The 23,202-nt window shown below is 36.6% G+C and overlaps 1 protein-coding gene and 1 long non-coding RNA gene across 2 annotated transcripts in view; one reads left to right on the top strand and one right to left on the bottom strand.

Moving 5' to 3' along the window:
* Nucleotides 1–4,215, bottom strand: part of LOC145660704 (uncharacterized) — a 249,283-nt gene extending 245,068 nt beyond the window's left edge. Inside the window, exon 1 of the long non-coding RNA XR_014126865.1 lies at nt 3,395–4,215. This is a non-coding gene — a long non-coding RNA (uncharacterized LOC145660704). The remainder of the gene's footprint in view (nt 1–3,394) is intronic.
* The window catches only part of LOC145660705 (protein amalgam-like), a 464,422-nt gene that overhangs the window by 295,043 nt on the left and 146,177 nt on the right, over nt 1–23,202 (top strand). The gene's annotated exons all lie outside the window — the stretch shown is intronic.

Here is a 23,202-nt window from a genome sequence, read left to right as displayed (position 1 = left end):
ATTAATATAATCAAAGAGTATAATTTAATCTACAAAAGGCTGTTTGGCTCTACCCAGATATCTCTGTTCACAATCCTTGCGAGTTGTTTGGCTTTTCAGGACACAAAATATAGAAAAGAAAATGTAAAGTGAATGTAAAATCAGTTCAGTAATATTATCAAGAAAACTATGTACAGTGTGTTTACTTGCTGGAATTCAAACACACAATTGCGTTCAGTCGTTCTTTCAGAAAAAAAATTTCCGGGGGGCACACTTAGTATTCCGGAGGGGGGTCACTGCTGGTACTATTCTATTTATTATTATATTATAGACGTATTATTTTGGTCTCCTCCGAGGGGGCACTCTGAGAGCTCTGGGAAGGCCAGTGTTCCCCCAAAATCATCTCTGGAAGAAGCAGTAATTGCGTTGATCCGTTGTGTTCTTTTGGCTTATATTGAAGTTTATTCTCCCCTTATATAGCCACAATGAAAATAAATCACAAATGGCATGGTTGTGGGGGGAGGATTGTTTATGCTGTAATGTCAGCCCCTCCGAGCAAATGCGTAAGCTCCAATAGGTTCTTTTATTTCGCAGAGCTCAACTTCCCGGTGGAGGTACATCGCAGGCGCAATTTTCCCTGTTCTTGAGGTAGGGCGCAAATTTCCCAGACGCAAAATTCTCGACACCGTTCGAATGACCTCGGAAAACTATATCTTTTTCAATACTTTTTTATATTCTTTTACTCGAGATTTCTTCATAGCTTCTTATTAAAATACTTACTAATATATCCTCATTTTATTGTCCTAACCAATCAATATGGGTATGTTGTCAGTAAAATATTTAGATTGATCGAGCCTCTGGTGTGTAACCACAGTATTTCATATCATCCCCCATTAGAAATCTTGGCTAAACGAACCAATATATGTTGCCAATAGAATAGTTTAGAATGATTGAGCCCCTGGTAAATAACCACAGTATTTCGTGACAGACCCCCCCCCCCCTTCCTATTACCATATTCTAGCTACATGCCTGACTCAGCTAATTCTCTACATTATTTACCAAGCACACGTTTTCTAAAGCGGAAAATGCTCTCTAAATACCTAAGCTCATTATTTTCAGCAGATGCACAAATTGGGTAACATTCTATCTACATGAATGTTATATATATGTCGATTACTGGAAACCGCTTCTCGCTATCTATTACCATATTTACTATATAATGATTAACGTTAAAACCGGAAATGGTTGATTTGTACCGCTTCCGGTTTGAATATTACATTTATCAGGGAACTCGATTCGTAACTATTGACTCTGTACATCATGGCCAAAATTGATTGGTAATCCATCAGATAGTTCTTGAGACTGTTTGCTTCACTGACGGACAGAATGAATATATGGCTATAGAGTTTTGATAAACTAAATTCGTTAATGAGTGATGATGGAACAAATATAAGAAAGGTAGGCCTTCCACCGGGAAAATTTTCGAACACAAAATTAGCCATCGAAAACCCACATGTCCTGGGTTAGAATACCATAGATGAAAACTCTACCACTGAGTCATCAATCACCCGCTTATTAGTTTTATTAATTATTATATTAATATAAATTAATGAATGCCTGCTTATGTTAATTATTGAACAATTACATTGTACACTTCGTAAAGTCAAAAATTATAAATTTGTATTTACTGTACATACAGTGAGCGCAGAAAGTGTTCGTACACCTATGCTATTGAAACGAGAATGCCTGCGAAAAAGAAACAGAAAATTTAAGAAGTGTAATAACACACACAATATGAATAATGAAAACTAAGCTTTATGAATATATCAATAAAGAACCACAAAGACAAGTTTAATGGTCAGAAAGTAAATAAATTCCGTAGAAAGTGTATAGAGTAGACGCAAACAGTGATCGTACACCTGACGTACGAATACGAAACAAAGATACCACAACTGGGGTTCACTAGTATTCACCTGGGTATACACCTCTGTATAGCATGACGAGTAACAGAATGAGTTTAGTTGTGAATAGAAGTGAAAAAACTGCACAGTGGGCTGTCAAAGTGGGAAGCAACCGAACAGAAACAAATGAGGAGACAAGAAAAGTAATTATTAAATTCCATAAGAAGGGTAAGTCTTTGAGAAAGATAGCAAACCTTGCAGACAGGCCTCGTTCAACAGTACAAACAATAATTGCGATGTATAATGTTTCTATCACTGTGCGAAAAAAAAAAAAAAAAAAAAAAAAAAAAACTGGAAGACCAAGAGTGTTGAGTGAACAAGATAAACGTTACATTATTAGGGAAAGAAAAAAGGTTCCAAAAAATAGTGCTGTGCAATTGGCAACGGATCTGGAAACACGCGGTGTTAAAGTATCAGCCAGTACAGTGCGGAATATTTGCAAGGTGTCATGGTCGGATAGCCAGGAAAATGTTCTGGGTGAACAAGACAAATCGTATAAAGAGACTAAAGTTTGAAAAAGAGTATAAAGATAAGGGATCAGGCTTCTTTCTGGAATAGGGTCATATTTTCCGACGAAAGTAAATTTAACTTTATCGAGTCCAATGGGAGGCGTATTGTATGGCGCAAGGTGAATACAGAGATGAATCCTCAAAATCTCGTCCCTAAAGTAAGACATGGAGGAGGGTCCGTGCTCGTCTGGGGTTGTATGAGTGCCTCAGGAGTGGGTCGTCTCCACCTTATCGATGGAGTGATGATCCACAAAGTGTATATTAACATATTAAAGGAAAATCTCCATACTAGTGCTCAGAAGATGGTTCTTGAAAACAATTTATTGTTCAGCAAGACAACGACTCCAAACATACAGCGGAAAATACTCGATTGTGGCTACTCTATAATACCTTGAAACAGCTTCGCACACCTCCCCAATCCCCAGATATGAACCCCATAGAACATCTATGGTCTGTTCTGGAGACAACAATCAGAAGGCACAGCTTCTCTACTCAGGGCCGGCGCTAGCAATTTTGCCGCCTTAGGCGGTGCTTTCACATGCCGCCCCTTTAATCCGCAAACCTTATTTTGACAAATAACGTTCAAGTGTCATTTAAAAACATGTATAAAATGGAAAAGTAAACAAACAAAAAAAAAAAACTAACTTTCTGGAATGTTCACGTAATATTTAAACGACTCTATACTGACACAATATTCAGTATGCTCGATTTCGCTGTATATCTGTAATATAGAGCAGCGCATACAGAAAATAAAATTTTAAAAATATACTTTAATCATGACTAAGAATTTTAATTTTTAGGCTTATTTTATATCAAAAGGCGTTTTCAACAGAGTATGGAGCAAGAAGATAATACAGTAAATCAGATAATTATGGTAAATGTAAGTGATTAGCTTAAGCCTTATAATGTACTAAAACACAATAGACATACATAAATTTAACATACCTTAATTGAAAGAAACTTTTCTTGCTTTGATATGAGCAAATTCCTTTATCACATCACGTAGTCCAATGTTTTAGCCAATTTGTGTTCTATTGATATCGTCGCTAGACCACTCAAGCGTGTTTCAGACATAGAAGAGTGTAGATAGTTTCTAATAAACTTAAGTTTCCAAAAACTTCTTTCTCCACTTGCCACTGTTACAGGCAAGATTAACAAAATTCTACGTGCAATACTAACATTGGGAACAAAGTCATGTTCCTTTTTTTTTTTTTTTTTTTTTTTTAACTTTCACAGGCTTAATTATAGTGGATAACACTTTCAGTTTGTCTTTCAAATCACTGGGGTTAATATCTTTCAATTCTTCGTGTGTTAAAATGATGGTAAGTTTAGTACACTTTTCAGACAAAAAGTTCAGGTGGTAGGCTATATCTTTACGATTACTTATATCGCAAAGAAAATTGAAATACTCGCTGTGATGTTTAAGTTGCTCAAATCTTTCTCTTAAAAGCTAACACAATCACTTCTAGAACTTTGTAATAAAAATCGATCTTGTATCTTGTTTGTGGCTGTTTTCAGTAGCTTCATCCTCTGCCTCGTACTGAAACAGTCTGTTCTTTCGACTTCGAGCTTGCACTGTATTACGTATCAGTGGATCACCCATATCTAATGCTGATGCCAAGTCCATCGTATCAACTAAGTAAGATTTAAACTTTGCATAATTTCTGCTCCTCTCAAAGTACCAAAGTATATTTTCAAGAAATCCTACTGCATCCAACACATGAGAATCAATGCTTTAAAGTCATATCAGACAACGAGTGAGTAAAGGAAAGAAAAGTAACTCAGCTGGTTTGCTATACACAGAGCATCGTGGACGACCATTCTATCGGTTCTATTGTCATTACTTATTTGAAGTAAGGCATCATAAACTTCCTATATTTGATAACTGAGTCAGAGCATCAATTCGGCTCTCCCACCTTGTGGTGGATTATGATTTTAAAGTGAGACTACTAATATGTTCCTTTAGTATGGCCTAACGTTGAACTGACGCAGAAAAAAAAGTCATAAACTTTTTTTTAGCTATACAAAAAATGAGACATTTATCAAGAAATAATACGCTGTACGACTTACTATATTCGGAATGAACAATTTGTAACTTGGTCAAAAACTCGCTATTAGAACCTAAATGTCTCTAGATGCTACCAGGGGCGGATCCAGGGGGGGCGATCGGGCGATCGCCCCCCCAGAAGAGGAAACTTTTTTATTTTATATATAAATAAAATATATAGTTTATTTTTTGACGCTCTTAAAAGTTTCCTCTCTAAGTAGCAGTATTAAAAGTAGCTCTAAGTAGCAGTATTACAACCCACCGCCCCCCCCAGAAGTCCGTCCTGGATCCGCCCCTGGATGCTACAGGCTAGAACGGGCTGTCTCAAGTGGGAGTGTACCTTTTGCATACTTGGAGCGGAGCGTTAGAACATTATTGAATAGAAAAAAATATAAAAAGACACCGTGATAATCTTATGCACTCTAGCTCAAAATCCTATCTACACTGCTGCAAGGGAAATATTGAACGAGATACCTGTGGCTAGTAGTTTGATAATTGAAAACGAGGAGGAATGCTCTGAATTTCCTGAGAGAGTATTTTCTTGAATGTGAGTAAAGTAAGTTCAATTACATTCTCAGGTTAACACAATTTTATTTTTCCATGTGAGCCTATTACGAAGCATTATATTTTGATAGTATTCTTTTCTTTTTTCAAATTTTGCTGCCCATTAGACTTGCCGCTCTGGGCGGTGGCACGGCTCGACCCTCTCTCGCGCCGGCCCTGTCTCTACTAAAGAAGGCCTAAGAAAAGCTATTCAAGAAGAATGGGACATAATCAGTCCCGAAGCTACAGAACTACGAACTACTATAGGTGAAATCAATGCCACGAAGACTACAGACAATCATTAACGCACAGGGTAATCCCACAAAATATCAAATAACGTAATATACTTTATAAGCACTAATTCAAGCATAAGTGTACGGTGACATTTTGCGTTTACAAAAAAGGAATTCTCTCTTTTCTTCTGAACAAAACAGTGATTGTGTTTGTTTGGCCTTTCTGTTGTATATAGAAATAAAATGTATGAATGTGTAGTCTTAATTCTGGTTATATATATATTTTCCACCTCCCGTTCTCATGCTAGCTGTTTTCAATATAAAGTATGCACGGTGTACGAACACTTTCTGCGCTCACTGTAGGTATGTTGACAATAAGCGAATGTTATTAGAATATTTGTTGAGATTTCTTTTCCTCCACTGCCTTTCGCCTGGTTAAAAAGTAGTTTGCAGTGCTTTGGAGCAGCTGCAGGTGGGAACGCGATAATGTTTGAGACATACCGGCGACTTTTTTGTGTGTGAAAATAAGACCTTCCTTATAAAACAATAAATAACTGCAGTAGCAATTGTCTACGTAAGTGATAAAGACATATCCAACTACAAGAAACTAATACAGTATATATATTCATTATTGTGTTTCTCTTTTAACAGCTACTAGCTAGGGATGGCCAATTCCAGAATTTTTACTTTCCGGAATCCGGCTCTAGCCCGGGGGACCTAGATCTAGGATTCTCTGAGGGGGTGCACCAATAACTACCAGTACATTTGAATTAAATTTGAGTTTTTTTAAATGCTTTATCTGTGATGTGAATGAGAAATTCCTTTGGAAATGCTAAGTGTCTGATTTCGATGAATTCTTTTCCTTCAACCTTCAGAAAATTGACTTAAACTATTTATTTTGCAAAGCTCTCTGCTAGCTTCTTACTTTAGGTAGTGTACATTTACAACGAAATGAAATGATTTTTTTTAGTTTTCAGCCCCACGGTTATAACGGTTAGGCTAAAGGAGACGGTGAGAATGAGAAATGAATGAAATGGTGAAATGAAGAAAGTGGAAGGAAACCCACGTACACGGTGTTTGTCCACCACAAAGTTCACTTGGCGGGAGCAGGGTTTGAACCAGGAACCCATGCACCAGAGGTGAACGCTCTACCACTGAGCCACCGCGGCCGATATATTTACAACAACGCGGGGGTGCACGTGCACTTTTGCACCTCCCTAAATCATGCCCTGCCTAGGACCCCAGTTTTTTGAGTCAAAAAATAATTTATTATTTATATATTTTTGAAAGTTTATAGTAAAGTCATGATATACCTATCATAGTCTGGGGTCTGGCTGGCTCCCCGATTTTTTACCTTCTACATCCGACACTGACTCTGGCCCGGCCCTGGGTTCACGTAGGGATCTGAAAATTTCTTGAAAATACGTATTACGTACACAATGCGTGTGCTAAATTTCAATCTTGTATCTTGAAAACAAAGGGATGAATTTTTTTTTGAAAGTCTGAATTTAGGCCACACACGCACGTATAACTAACCGGTTAGCGTACGCGCCTTTGGCGTGGGAGACCCGGGTTCGATTTCCAGTGGGAGCTCATGTGGTTTGGATTCCACGTTAATCAGTAGGTCCACGTCTCACATAGCATCACTGCTGAACAGGACATTAAACTCAAAATCAACTCAATCATATTATAAAAATTTACTGCGTCGTTACTATTTGGCCTAGAGACATGGTTCAAACACTATTTTCTTCAATATAACAAGCCCTTTCCAACGGTATGACTCACATGTGCGTATCGTACACCTAAAGCGGAAAAATTGGTAAAAATCAGAATTTTTTCTGAAAAAATCGCCCCCTCGGAATAGTTGCGACCCTCAGCCTCGGGCCCGAGTACACATGGATCTAAAGAATTGAGAAATAGGCCTACTCAAAGGTGCACACAATCCGTGTGCAAAGTTTCAATCTGGTATGTTAGAAACTAAAGGCTTGAAAAAGTTTTGAAATTTCCTCAAGGATAAGTCACTTCCCTCTGTCCCCACTTGGCGCCACCAAGATGACCATCTGATTCCAAAATGCATCATTTTTTTGACCAATAAAAAAGCCGGCCTAAATACCTGTTATAGAACCTAAATAAGCGGTCAAAGACAACACTTACGCAAAGATACCATGAATCCTAAAAGATTTAACGAGAAGTTGCGTAGTTACGGATTAGTATACAAGGTATATATATATATATATATATATATATATATATATATATATGGGGGGGGTGTTGTATGTTTAAATACTTGGGACAAGAATGTATATTTTATCTTTTAATTTAGATATATTTAGATACAAGCAAACATCGTGGCCCTGTATTTTTCTGAAATAGTTCACATAACCTCCGAAAGATGTCAGACTCTATTGACCTCTGTGAGGAATATCTCCGAGCGATATCGCCGTGTGTGAATAGAAAATATCTCTCTTGCATATGATAAAAAAATCTCCACCCTTGATGATTTATCATAACGTCTAAAAAGGGCCTTATCAGCCGTCAGCCACTCAAATATCTACAACGGTCACAAACATACCATAGAGAACTGAAGCACTTGTCGCCTGTTTCTTTCTCAAAGGATTCTACCTATGGTAAATAACGCGGGAATAGTGCAGGAAGAGTCTGATATAAAATGAAGAACCATGCAAATATTTTTTTTTAAAAAACGGGAGAGTCGATATTCTAATTTATTTTGGGCCTTCGTGGTTTAAAAAAAAAACTTGGAATTGAAAGGCAGAAAACCCAGACAAAGATCTGAAATGTATTGGCAATGTGACTCTTTTTTAGTGGAATCCATTTCTTTATTTTCTTTTCAAAATATGATCACCAGATTTACCCTCTGTCTCGCCTTCACATTCGAATGGTCCTGGGATCGATGCCAGTAGCTGACCATCCTGAATTTTTCCTATTACAACAGGAAAGGGGCGCAATCTTACATTTAGCCTTGAGTACCGGCTTAGAAGGACAGGAGGGAGCATATGCCCTGCTTGGTATTGGTTTTTATTTGGGGAAATAGACCACTTCATTAACAATAAAATTAAAAGATGTGTCAGCTTCTTCAGGAAGGTACACTCATGTCCAAAATTATTGTCGCATGTCTATAAATATGTTGTTGTAGGAATATAATTTGATAACGAATTCACCCGGTATTTCTTATAATGTTAGTATGTGTACAATCGGCAGAGACATGTATGCAAATTGCAAATTTCATGTCAAAAGAGGAGTAAATAAGAACAATAAAACGAAAATAAAACTTTCGTGTCCATTTAGCAACATTATGATTTACTCATTCTAATTTTCGTATTTATAAATATTTTCCTATGAAATTTACCACATATACATTTCCCGATTATACACATAGTATCAGTATTAAAAGTACCCAGCAAAATCAGTATTACATTATATTCTTACATGAAGACAGTTATAGATATATGCGACAATCATTTTGGAGATGAGTGTACAAGGACGTAACAGGTGTTTGTTTCAAACATTGAATAAGTGTTCGTATACATTGAACTTATTTCCTGACGTCATAGAACTAAGAACTGTCACAGAGCGACGTAAGTCCGGCGACAATACAATATTTCATTTTTACTTTCATACTTTGCAATATAACTATTTATTTTAAAAGCAAATTTTAATATGTTTTTATTTTCAAGTATTTTATCCTAAAATAAATACTAGCCTTTAACCAGCCCTTATTTCCCTGGTTGCATATCACTTTAGGATTTGGAAAATGTATCCAACGAATAAAAAAATGATAAAACACCTTTTAAAGACATTCTTTTGTTAATCAATTCGCACTAAAAAGTTAAAAATAATTTTATTTATGGAAACCTAAATAAAAAGAATGGGGCGCGTCATTTTAAGAATTTATAAAGTAACTATATGTAAGCCTATATTAGAGCGCATCCTTTTTTTTTTTTTTTGGTCATGCATAACCAAAATTGTTTTTTACTTTTAAGTGCGACTTGATTAATGAAAGAATGTCTTTAAAATGTTTATTAGTGTGTTTTTCTATTATTATTGTTAATGTTTGCATCCTTGGCATAGGATGTTTATTTGGTAAGGTACCGTATGGTGCGTTTCTATACTACTAGGGTATATTAAAATTTAGTTTCCTATGCGATACATTAAACAGCACTTTTTTTAAAAAAATAAAAATTACTACCGAATATAGAGTATTTCTCCGCTAATAAGAGGGAGACAGATTGAGGATACCAAACACCCCTACCGTTGATTGAGAAATATTTCGGTGTCGACACTGATGAACAACATCTACATTTGAATTTGAATGTTTTATGTTCTTTAGGCAATTGATTCAGACCGGGGTACATGGGGGACAGAATGTTGGAAGCAAGTAGTCCAGTCCCTAGTTTGGATGCCTGGATTGAGTAAGGACTCTTCCCCCCCCCCTTGGTAAAACCTGCCGGAATTGGAAGCAATATCAAAGAAACATTACTTCGAAAAGAGAGGGAGCAAACATGCATAAATAGATAGTCAGAGTCGGATTTAGGTTTACTGGGGCCCCAAGCTGTTTAAGGTAATGGGGTCCTTTATGTGTCCAGATGAACATAGGCACCCTACATACAGAAATGAACAAACTAGAGATAATTTAGGAAGCAGACTAGCAGAAGGAGCCCCATTAATTACATGAACGTAGGCTACACAGCAGGAAGCATTGTTGCTACGTATATATACATTTTATTTTATTTTTTAATTTTCTTATATTTTAGAAATGTATATCCAGTTTTTCTTTAGATTTTTGGGCCCCAAGAGAGCAGGGCCCTAAGCTATAGCTTGTTTAGTTTATACGTAAATCCGGCACTGTAAACAGTATACACATACAGGCGCGGATCCAAGGGTGGCTATAGAGGCTATAGCCCCCCCCCCTGACGTTCAGGTATACACTGGATAAAATGGGCTTCAATCCTGTTTACTCTGGATAAAGGGACAAACTATGGTTTAGCTCCTCCCTTGATCATATCCTGGATCCGCCACTATATATATATACAGTGAAACCTCTACTAACGCACACCTCTATAAAGCGGACACCTCTCATAACGGACATATTTTGTAATCCCCAAACACTGTAATAGGAAAAACCATGTTGACAAACCTCTCTAAAGCGGACACTCTCTAGTACGGACACGGACAGTCTTTTCTGTCTCTTATAGGTATTATTTACCTCCATATTACGGACACTTTCTCTAGAAACAAGTTGAAAAATACAGAAAAAATACAGTTTCAGAAATGCATACATATATCACCAAGGAAACATTGTAATAACATTTTTCCTTGTCAACTGGCTGTTCAGAAACTCAGATGAAGCGTCTTTGTTTAACAACACCTTCATATCCTTTGCTTGCATTCCACTCCCACCCAACCTGTTTTAGAATCAAGTGATTGACAGTTGCCTGCCATTTGGGATGACACGTCATTTTACTGTTTTGCTGGAATCAAGCACAAGACATGTTTGGTAATTTTTGTTCACGTATTCGCATATTGTCTTAGTGCCTCTATTTGTAGACGGAAGCAATAAGGTGTAAGTTGTTGTGAGCTTTCGAAATGCCACGAGAAGCGCTAATGTTAAAATCGAATTGATTGAATTGTCGAAGAATACTGAGGTCTGCGAAGGATAGCTGAAAATTTTTGTATCGGTAAAACTCAAGCACCTGAGATCATATAAAACCTAGACAAGTTAATAAAGTTGTGGTGTGAAAATGACAATGAAAATTGTGTCTCATTGCTTTGAACAAAGTTGGTGTGCAAGTGAATGTTTTTATAGAGTGCGGAATGAAAAAAAAATATCATGTGTTAGAGTCGATGCTAAAAGCTAAGAATTTAGAGGTAGAGGTAGAATTTAGAGGTAGAAACAAAAATGAATGTTTCAGATTTCAAGGTCTCGAACGAGTGGTTAGAGAAGTTTCGGATTAGACAAAATTTCTTTCAAAGCGATTTGTGGAGAATCCGCAGATATCGACATGCCCACAGTCATAGAACGGTTTGATAAATTACCTTCAATAGTTTGTAATTACATACAGTGAAACCTCTCTAAAGCGGACAGCCGTGGGGAATCAATAATTGTCCGCTATAGAGAGGTGTCCGCCTTAGAGAGGTTTTGATATTTTCTTACGTAAATTAGTAAAGAAGGTAATATACAATTAGTAACAATATTTTTGGATGAATCATGTATTCACGAATATTACCAAAATGTTACTGTACCTGTGTTGTCTTTTGCTGTCCAATACTCTATGTTCGAGCCACAAGATCGAAATAAGACGTTATAGTTCTCTACACTTTACACTTACATTTTCAGTATGTCGCTTTAATTTGTGGGTTAATTGTAGTCCCAGTAGTGTCTTTTTTGTGGCAATATGCGTACCCGCGGGCAAAAACTACCGAACTTGTCTTCTGCTTGGTTAGAGATTCCAGCAGGACAGTAGAATAACGTGATATTCCAAACGGCGAGCAACTGTCAATCACTTTTGTGTCTAAAATAGCTTGGGTGGGGGTGGAATGCAAGCAAAGGACATGAGAGTGTTGTTAAACAGAGACTCTTCGTCTGGATTGCTGAGTAGACAGTTGAGGAGACAAAATGTCACAATGTTTTCTTGGTGACACATGTATGAATCACTAAAAATGTATTTTTACAATACTTTTCAACTTATTTATAGAGAACGCGTCCGTAATACGGAGATAAATAATACCTATAAAGGACAGAAAAGACTGTCCGTGTCCGTCCTAGAGAGTGTCCGCTTTAGAGAGGTTTGCCAATATGTTTTATCCTATTACAGTGTTTGGGGATTACAAAATATGTCCGTTACGGGAGGTGTCCGCCTTATAGAGGTGTCCGTTAGTAGAGGTTTCACTGTATCACCTTATTTACTAATTTACGTAAGAAAATATCGCAACCTCTCTAAGACGGACACCTCTCTATAGCGGACAATTTTTTATTCCCCACGGCTGTCCGCTTTAGAGAGGTATCACTGTATATATATATATATATGTATGTATATAATGTTTGTGTTTAGTATGTTGTAGGATGGAAGCTGATGAAAGAGCTTTATATTACTCTTGATTTTTTGACAGGTAAACAAAGAATATTTCGGGGATTAATCTACTCGATTATTATAATAAGATTATAATAATGTATTTTATCTTTTCTCTTGTATGTATATTCTCAGTCCTGCAGGAAGTTTTTATTTCTTTCTTGGAATAGATAAACGAAGACTTTGGTTCGGCTTCTCCTTCACAAATATCTGTCGAAAGGTTGACTTTATCGCTACAAACACAAATTACTTCTTTTCATAGAAACCATCTACAAATACACTGTACTCAGTGTTGCTAATTTAGCGACTTTGTCGCTAGAACTAACGACTTTTGGAAGTGTCTAACGACAAAATTTTTTATTTAGCGCCTAGCGACAAATCTAGCGACATTTAGGAATTCAAATATTTTGTTCTATTTATATTAAAGTATCCAAAATGTTGCATTGGGGGGCGCGGTGGCTCAGTGGTAGAGCGTTCACCTCCGGTACTTGGGGTCCCTGGTTCGATCCCAGCTCGCGCCGTGTGGACTTTGTGGTGGACAAACACCGTGCTCGTGGGTTTTCTCGGGGTTCTCCCGTTTCCTCCCACTTTCTTCATTCCGCCATTTCATTCATTTCTCATAATCTCCGTCTCCTTTAGCCTAACCGGCATAAACGTGGGACGTAAAACTGAAAGGTTTTATTTCCAAAATGTTGCAGTTCGTGATACTAATAATTACTTTTACACACTCGGTTGCACTACTGCTATGAGCGACCTACTTCGTTGGATTCATCGCTGATATGAGGATTATGTCCTTCACTGAGGTTCGGAAATCCGGGAATTTCCCGTATCTAACTAGTTGCGTAATAGCTGGTAACCTCTTGCATTGCACAGTGCGTACAGTGACAGTGACGCTGGAGAACATTGTGCTTTTCTGGTTCAGTGTAGTGCGTGTGATTTATATATTAATTGAACTGAGGTTGTTCTTAATATAAATTATACAGAAATTTCGTGGGGTGAGTTCGGTGAAGTGTTCCATTACGAAAGCAACATGAATTCCCCAACCTTCCCCCCCCAAAAAAAGATAATCGTACTCAATAAGAGGGAATGGGGAAAAGTGATCCAAAATTTCAAGTATTTTGAAACTTTCAATGCTATATTTATTAATTTTGTATTCTTCAAAGCGCATAGTGCAGTATTTTTTGTCAAGATGGCCATTTTTTTAAAAGAAAAAAATACTCGAGTCTTCCATTGTATATGAAAAATATTTAAATTATTTTAATTCCTTTGTAAAATTGTATAGCGACTTTTCTAGCGACTTGGCAGGAGGCTTTTAGCGACCTCTAGCGACTTTAGAGTACTAAACTAGCGACATTTCACACTGGCGAGTTGGCAACAGTGACTGTACTGCTGAAACAGAAAACATCAACTAAAGAGGTCATAAATTTTGCCATTCCTCGTGTTTGAAGTTCCCATTCTTCACAACGACTTCCTTCCTCCCTCCCCTGTTAAGAAGTTCAAAGTAGGTTTTCAAAAGGACTGGCTCCCGCTGAGAAGGAAAGTGGGATGAGGAATGACTATAGTGCCATCTAGCAGTTCGACGGCCAAGTACGTGAACACGAAAAAATCTGATTTCTGATTTCTGTAGATTCAATAATGAAGGATATAATTTCTCATCGATTGTGTAATGAATGTCTTTGGAAACAGCGAAAAAATAGTACAGTAGCGCACAAATACAAAGATAGTACTCCATTTTCAAAAAAGTCCGGAGTTTTTAGCTCTTTTCCTTACTGTAAAAAAACAGAAGACTTTTCCCTCTAATTTTGATCATTTTCTTATGGGAATTTGGATTATAATTATCTGTATTTATAAGAAGAAAATATCACGCACAGCGTTCAAATTGCACCTTTAAAATGAGATGCATCATATTGAGTGAGCTATTGAGACATTTTTGCGAAAGAACGAAATGAAACCATGATTTGCCTAAAAAATGGTTGAGATCCCATGTTAAATTGAACACCAATATTCCGGCCGCTGTGGCGCACTCCTTCTCCCTCTTAACTCAAAGAAGACATTAATACTATACCTAAAAGTAGAAAGAAGAAGACACAAAAATAACATTTAAAATTAAAAGAAAAGACAAGACTCGTTCAAAACTGAAAGAAGACATAAATACATACTGAAGTTTAACTTTATGCATATTTTGTTGTTCTGTGTAAATACATACTAAGGTTTTAATTTATGCATATTTTGTTGTTTTGTGTGAGATTTTGACGACCACGTTGAATGTTCATTTCATCATGTAATTGTGTAAAAATAATGAACCAAATGTTACATCTTCATTTCCCTACGTGCTTGAAAAGGAAAGTACAGAAGCCCCACTCGATAATTATTTCCCTTGTCACTGCGGTTATGAATGACGTTGCATGATGCACTTAACATGCGATATTGCTTATTCGTCATAAAAGCATTGAAGTTATTAGTCTTGAGCTGTAAGTACAAACTAAAGACAGGTGTTGGAGCACTAACTTACAAAACTGTACTTATCTTCATTTAATTTATGAAAATAATTATATTCATTAGCCTTGAGGGAGTTGAAACAATACCTTCCGACCTTTTTTTAAGCATTTTACCTACCACAGTGAGGTCTTGCGACCTTGCATGCTGTTCACGAAACACGCTATATGTACTTTAAGCAGATAAGTGTTTAGCTAACAGCGGTTTTTTCAATATCACGAAGTTTTTGGGGACATGACATGTCCTCTACAGAGATCTTTGCTCGATTAAATTGTTTGCTATTGACATTCAGTTTTAAGCATAATAAACTATCTCCCCTCCCTCCATATAAATACAAGTACATAGAATACGTGATTATGACATTCCAATGTAAATGCCACCTTGTGAATGTAAAAGCAGTGTACGTACGTGAAAGAATGGATGTATCGCTAGTATGTCAAGAGATTGTGTACTTTATACACTTATATTGGTATAGGAAAACACAGGTTAATATCACGCTTTGTTGAAAGATGACTATACAGAGAGTATATGTTCATAATGACTTTCTATAACATATTTATTTATCGACACAATAGGCATTACTGCCCAATTACAGTGTCTACATATGATACTTGAATACAAAATATTAAATTATAATCATACTAATTCTTGAATACAAAATATTAAATTATAATCATACTAATTCTTGAATACAAAATATTAAATTATAATCATACTAATTCTTGAATACAAAATATTAAATTATAATCATACTAATTCTTGAATACAAAATATTAAATTATAATCATACTAATTCTTGAATACATAATATTAAATTATAATCATACTAATTCTTGAATACAAAATATTAAATTATAATGATAGTAGAACTTGATTATAGAATATTAAATTAAAATTATACATTTTCCTTGATTTTTTTACAAAATACTCAGTATTAATTTTTTGAACGACTTTTTAGAACTATTAAATATATCTACATGTTCATAACCCTTATTGATTTTATTGTATGTAGCACAAATTATCCATGTTAGGTGACATATGCAGTGCATTTGTACGTGGCTTTCCTGCAATAGGCCACTACTTCTCGTGCGTATTTTGAGGGATGGAACCTGAATCATTATCTTTGTAATTATGTCTGTACAGTGTATTTTGTTGTGCAAAAGTCTGTGTAAGAAAATGAGGTCACTCAACGTCCGTCTTTGTTCAAGTGTCTGAAGTGTAAAGTTACAAAGTAAATTATCATACGGTTCTTATTTTGGGTAAAATCAATTCTGTCAGCATCAGTGGTCTATTCACCCCTAGAAAATATACCATCGGAATATTGCACGAGCAAGTAGCTTGTACGAGTAAACTGCTACCTAACCAGACCGTAAGTGTAGATCACGCATTACAACATGAAGTGACATACAATTAGCACGACAGATATTGAGGGAGACATTTATTTGGTATTGATATATCACCTCTCGTGTGGTAAAAAGAGTATTGAAAGATCCTAGCGTTGTCCGTGTGAGCATTTATTAATCAGTGAGGTAACTATGCCCATCTTTTAACAGCATATAAGCTTCGAAAATGGCTGGTACCTATGCTATGGTTGTCTTTTTCTAATAGAACTTGCACCACCGAATTTCTGTTGTAATAACATTAATAAACCGAATGAGCGTAGGGAGTGATTGGCGTTCAAGCTTCGGAATCAGGAGCTTGGATCGAAGCTCGGGGATGGCCAAATGTGATTGCTTTTTTCCCAGGGTTTTTCTCAGTTTACCGGCAAATGCTTGGGTGCTATTGCTAGAAAACGTGGACAAACCCGCCACGCGCTCCGAACTATTCTAACAATGAAGTTGAAGTTTCATCCATCTTCTTCTTCTAATCATTGTTCCCAGTTAGCTGGGGTCGGTTTTTCGCATCGCTGTTCTTCATCTGTTTCTGTCTTGTGCCATATCCACTGTTATGACACTACGTCTGTGGCTATTTGAGAATGCGTTTTCGAAGCATTACCCCCTAGAGCGAACGCGACCAAGATGGCTATTTGATAACTTTACTTTTGCCAGAGTTATAAACCATACTGTGAGCCAGTCAGGGTTTCCAGGTCTTTCTTGCCAAGTCCAGGTCTATAATAGCAGAGTTCCAGTACTGTGCACAAAGCATCTTCAAAGCAGCTGTTTCTTGCTAAATATCCCCTTGCTTGGCAACACGTCTTTCCTTTTTTTCCCTTCCTTTTGACATCTTTTAAACAACAGGCGGTCTATTGTTCCGAAACGCACCTAATACGTTCGAGCTGACGTTTTCTCCACGTTTTTATTGCTTTCGCGTTTGTGATTAGCCATCCACATTTAAATATATGGTCAGCGTATTCCAAACGTACGCATGAGCAATAAAAACGCGTTGCGATCGCTTCGAATAGCCGTTCTGTACATTGTACCATATCGTTCTTCATACTATCTCTCCACTTCTTTCTTGGTAGACCTCGCGCTCCGTTTCCATTTAGATCTACATCATCTACACGATGAGCTATGTATGTCGAAGGTATTCTTCTTACATGTCGAAAGCATCTCATTTTAATTCCTATGACAAACAGCTTGGCATTTCAACTAAACGAATAAAACGCAAGCTCTGACGCGACGTTGCCAAGTGGTAAAGGGGTGTGGCTATGGCTGAGCAGACAAACTACAGCGAGATCAGGTAAGAGAGAATAGACATAGACGTGGATGTGTGCAAAATAAACGTGGCAATACTGCTGGCCTCTCATTTGCTAGCAGCATTTAAAGGGAACTTAGAGCGCCGCCTTCAAATGCCAAGATGTTTGTCACGTCGTTTAGTTTCTGGCAGTTTTTCTACTACTGGTCTTACCTTTACTGTTCCTTAGAACACTTCATTCTTAATTCCGCGTCACTCCACATATTCACCGCAGCACTTTTTTATTTTTTAAATCTTCGGCTATTATATTATGTTAACCAGCATTATTACCTGATGTTCTGTCTAAGTAACAACTATTAAAAAAAATATTATTGGAGTATATTATAATGACTTACGTATCTTTAAATGTTGTCTTCATTGTGTTTTTAAAATCATTTTATCAAATTCTAATTTTCATACTATGAATCATGTTGTAACAGTAAAGCAATATTTGAGAAAACGCAAGATTTGCGTGAATTAGTGTCGTCTACGAGACTCGAGAAATTTCTAATCTCGTCTCGAAAACGAAATGAGAATTGTAATGTTTCACGTCTCATCTGCAATTTGAAAGTGTATTTCTTGTCTCCTCCTAAGCAACACTAGTTATAACAAGTAATAGATTTATGCCACTCGACTTGAATAGATACTTGAATAGAGTCTTCATCCGGGCGAAATTAAAATACCGCTAATTTTACAGTAATTATGTGATATCTTCAAATAGATAAAAGATAATTGAAATATGGAACAAGAGCGCCCTAGACAATATTATTTTGCGTGAGGTACCGTTATCACAAGTCACCTAGCGGCTTTCCGTTTTCAGCTATTTAGAAAAGCGAAAATAAATGCCAATTTCCAAAATAGCTCGAAATCGAAAGCAGATAAGTGAGTCGTGATAACGGTTTCTTATGTAAAATAATATTGTCTAGGGCGCTCTTGTTTCACATTTTGATTATCTTTTATCTATTTGAAGATATCACATAATTATTGTAAAATTAGCGGTATTTTAATTTCGCGGAGATGAAGACTCTTAACTATCAATGTAGCCTGTTATTGGAAATGAATCCATGCCAAGAAATCTCACAATCTCTTGCCTCTTTTTATTCTGGACCTGCCGACAGAAAGATTTAGTTTTTAGTTTAACGACCCACTATTATGCACCGAGGCTAAGGGAGGCAGTGATGATAAAATGAGTGACGAAAGTGGGACGAAATGGCAGAACCCGAGAAAGCCCGCGCACAAGATGGCTGTCCACCGCAAAGGCTACTTGACGGGAGCTGGGCTCGAGGCAGGGACTCCACACGCCAGAGGAGAGCGCTCTACAACTGAGCTACCGAGGCCCCTCGACAGGAAGATGGACAGGCAACTGTTCTATAAGAATTCCGATACTTATGGAGGGGCTGAAATAAAAGTTATCCTTCATGGTGACAGAGTATATAAGTGAGATATTTTCGTCCAGAGGCCAGCCCTATCTATTTCCTTCATATAAATCTAGAAAGAACAGAAATACTCTCAATTACTTATATAAATATGAATCATTTACGTGCTCTTTTATAAAATATATTTTGAGCTCGTCGTGAAACAATTTAAGTCGCGTGTCAAAATTTGCACCGAAGATGCTGGCGTTATTCGCATTACTTACAAACAAGGGATGAATAAAAATGTTAAGACCAGACAACAAGACTGCAAATAACCACACAATAAACGTTGGTTGTTGCCTCCCATAAAATCATTTTAAATTTATAACTCTGAATCAAGCAGGCTTTTAATGTAAGTTTATTGCTTAGAATGCTGGTTGTGAAATACCTCGTAACATCACTCGATCTTAGAGAAACAGATAAAAAGTCGTATCCCCTGCACACATAACCAAAAAGTATTTAGAGTTAACAATATCGGGTGATTGCGCGTGGTGTTATTGAGTTGTTAAAAAAAAGAATATGACATTTGTGTCTGTTAAAACTGTAAGTAGTGAGATTGTTTTATCCTGTCTGTTATTCATTTCATGCATCCTAAGTGAGCAGCGGGAACATCAAACGGGCCCGCCACTTCAGCCATCAAAATTCCTGACATTCGGCTGTACAGAATTCTTATAGAGTCTTACGAAAACCGGATGTCCGTTATACCTGATTTTGTCTTAAGCAACTCATTAAAATTATTAGAAGATCCATATAAACTTTTTTTTTTTAATAGTATGGTATAGAAATATAATTAAAATGTAGAAGAAAAGGTAGATCAATCCTTTTTTTTTCTTTAATTTTTTTTTCAAACATGTGTTGTCACTTTATACAAGGAATCCGGTTTCGTAAAATCGCAACCAGACCAAACAAGAGAGCTTAAATATTTATGTTGTTGAAAGCCATTCAAGGTCTGCTCAAAAGCATTTCATATCTATTAACAAATTTATCTGCGTGTACCTCGCAAACGTGTAATTTGCGACTGTTTTTTTAGCGACCAACTAGAAAATGAAATCTTTAATTGAACGTCCAATGATTATGCCTTTAGGCTAAACAAGGTTATGATTAATGAAATTGAATGATTATTAAAGAATTGGTTAAATTACATTGTGCGAAGAAACGGGTGAAGCCCGAGAAAACAGCACAAATACGGTGTTATTCACCATAAACTCATATGGCTTGGCATCGAACCGGAAGCCCTCGCACCAGAGGTTAGCGTTCTATCACTGATGCACTATACCCATAGGGGACTAGAAGAGAAACGTTACATTATATAATTCAATATATTATCGTAAGTTTGTCAACACAAACATTATTCATACAGTTGGATTGAAATATCTACATAAATATTTTGACACTTACACACACAAGAGATAGGGCCCAACATTTCTTAAAGCTAGAAGAAAGCAGAAAATTGCAATGATTTCTTTCTGACGCATAGGTACAAATATTAATTTTTAAAGCAAGTGAAAGGAATAATGCTACTGTGAACGTAGATTCTACTAGGTCTATGTTAAGAGAAAAAAGAAAAATGGAAATAAAACTTTGTTTCAGTTCTGTTTTATATTACTATCTAACGAAATTTAAGTACAAAATTTAAGTTTTCGATTCTCGATAGGTCCGTTTCCACGTCAACCTGTAGGTTCACGTTTCATATAGCCCCGCTGCTGAAACGGATGCTACACTCAAATCGAAATCCAAAAATAAATAGATGAATGATTACCATTATGCTAAGTTTCGTGAACACCGGATGAATTTATTTGACGCATGTGAAAAGAGTGAAATTATCTGCTTAAGTTAGTACAGAAAACCGCGCACAGATGGTTTTCGAAGAAAAAAGAAAATGTAAGGAGTATATATTAACCCTTGTGGGATTTTTGGTACGAATTTGTACCATAGGGTAGTGTCGTGTTTAAGCTTTTATTAAGCTCATATAACACGTATTGAATCCGGGTTCTTTTTATTGGTCAAGTCAAGCATAGAGCAAAGAACATCCTAGATCAGTGGTTCTCAAACTTGTTGTTACCGCGACCCACATTAAATATTAAAAAGTACTTTGCGGCCCACCTACTTTTATGGTGTCATTTCAAACCAATTAAATTTTGTAAAATCACATTTCTATTTTTTTTTTTTTTTCATATAAAGGTAACAGATCTAACAATATTTTCAACGCAATGCCCTACCCCGTGATAGATTTTAACTCAGTCATTCTCTTTCCATCTTAACCCAGCATCTCTACTGACTGTGCAGCAGGGCAGGGTTCTGAGTAACCACTTACTCGTCACCCCATTAACAAACGCTTTCAATTTTCATTTCCTGAATGGCGCTTACTTTACAACATATGTTTCTGCATCAAAATAACATTTTCACGATTATAAGATAAAACTTCTCGCGACTCACCAAAGAAATGGCCCGCGACCAACACTTTGAGAAACACTGTCCTAGATGCGTTTTAGAACCGGGTGGTCAACTTGGCGGCGCCAAGTGGGGGCGGAGGAGCGTAACTTTTTTCTTAAGGCAAATTTCAAACATTCCTCGCGCCCTTAGTTTTCAAGATATCAGATTGAAATTTTGCGTTCGGATTATGTTGCTCGTTTGAGTATTTCTAAGTTATTTTTAGATCCCTACGTGAACCCGGACCCGGGCCCTAGAGGCGCAAATATTCCGAGGGGGTGATTTTTAAGAAAGAAATTCGTTTTCCCCGAATTTCCTGGTCCAGGTTTAAGATACGGACATGCGAGTGGTTCCATTGGAAAGCGCGCGTTATACCGAAGACAGTGACGTTTGAACCATGATTCTAGGACAAATAGTATGATGTAGGGAATTTTTAGAATCTGTATATATAAATGGATCACCTTCAGATTTTTAAAAATCTTTGTCTCCTTTATTTTCAAGATAGGAGATTGAAATTTTGCACACGAATTGTGTATATTATTGCATATTTTTCAAAAGATTTTCAGATCCCTACGTGAACCTAGGCCCGGGCCAGAGAGGCCCAACAATTTTGAATTTTATTTCGGAAAAAACTCTCGGTTTCCCCCGATTTTCATATTTTTGGTGTATAATACGGACAAGTAAGTGGTACCGTTGGAAAGGATGCTCTATTCTGACTAAAACGAGGTATGAACCATGGTCCTACGATAAACAGTAAGGAAGCAGTAGCTGTTTGAATGAAAGTCTAAAATTTACCTCAAAAAGTGGAAATCCCATAAGGGTTAAAATGTATTTTTTATCCACTAAGAGGGAAAAAAAACTGGTATAGAGGAGGGGGAAGTAGGTAAAATATGTTAGTATATGACATTTGGTCATGCTACCTAAATTAAGAAATAAATTATAACCGGTAATGCAAAAAGCCTTGAAAATAAACGGCTTGTAAGCATTAGTTTGGCTGTGTGTATTTTACAACCAAATAATTATGAAAAGAAACCAACCATTTTAGCTTTTAACAATCATAATTCTACTACGCTAATTTTAAAATATTTAAAATACTCATTTTTATAATTAAAGGGGAAGTTTCAAGCAATAATTTACTATCCTGTTGAACATACTTAAGAAAAAATATTAATTACGTTATGATGACTATTTGTGCCAGGTTTGAATGCGTTGGAAAATTATTGGTTGTCAAATAATATTGCAGCAATCAGCAGAAAAAAAATTAAACGTTCATTTTTTTCTTGAACTAGTGAGCAGCAGCTGTTAATATTTCAATAATCGATAGGCAGGGACTGTAAAGGTTCTTTTGTAGTCAATATGATTGTGGAAACCTATCCTACCATTTGCTGAACCAACCAGGCGCCCTGTATTCATAGGTTATACGCTAGTCTCAATGAAATGTTTTTTCAATAGTCATGGGTCCTGAGGTCTGTATTGCTGTCTGGTTGATTCATGTAATAAAAAGCCATGTGGCCGAAAAGGGTATCGTAGTTGAAGACTTTATTCGTTCACTGTTACCAGAAATGTGTCACCCCTTCCGTTGTTGCATGATAAAAAAAAAAAAAAAAAAAAAAAATCAAAGATCAATGAATTTTGTTAATAATCATAGTATTTTAACCTAGCATGGTGGGTCAGTAATAGAAAATGAAATTTTTAGTTTTACGTCCCACGATTATGCCGGCTAGGCTGAAGGAGATTGTGATGATGAGAAATGAATGCAATGGTGGAATGAATAAAGTGGAGACCCCGAGAGAACCCACGCGACTTCCTGTGTCCGTGCAAATTTCGG

The sequence above is a fragment of the Thermobia domestica genome, chromosome 9 (assembly GCF_964235325.1).
Source record: "Thermobia domestica chromosome 9, izTheDome1.hap1.1, whole genome shotgun sequence".
Taxonomy (NCBI): Eukaryota; Metazoa; Arthropoda; class Insecta; order Zygentoma; family Lepismatidae; genus Thermobia; species Thermobia domestica.
Note: the sequence above shows the minus strand (reverse complement) of the source record. Positions and strands in the feature narration are given on the sequence as shown.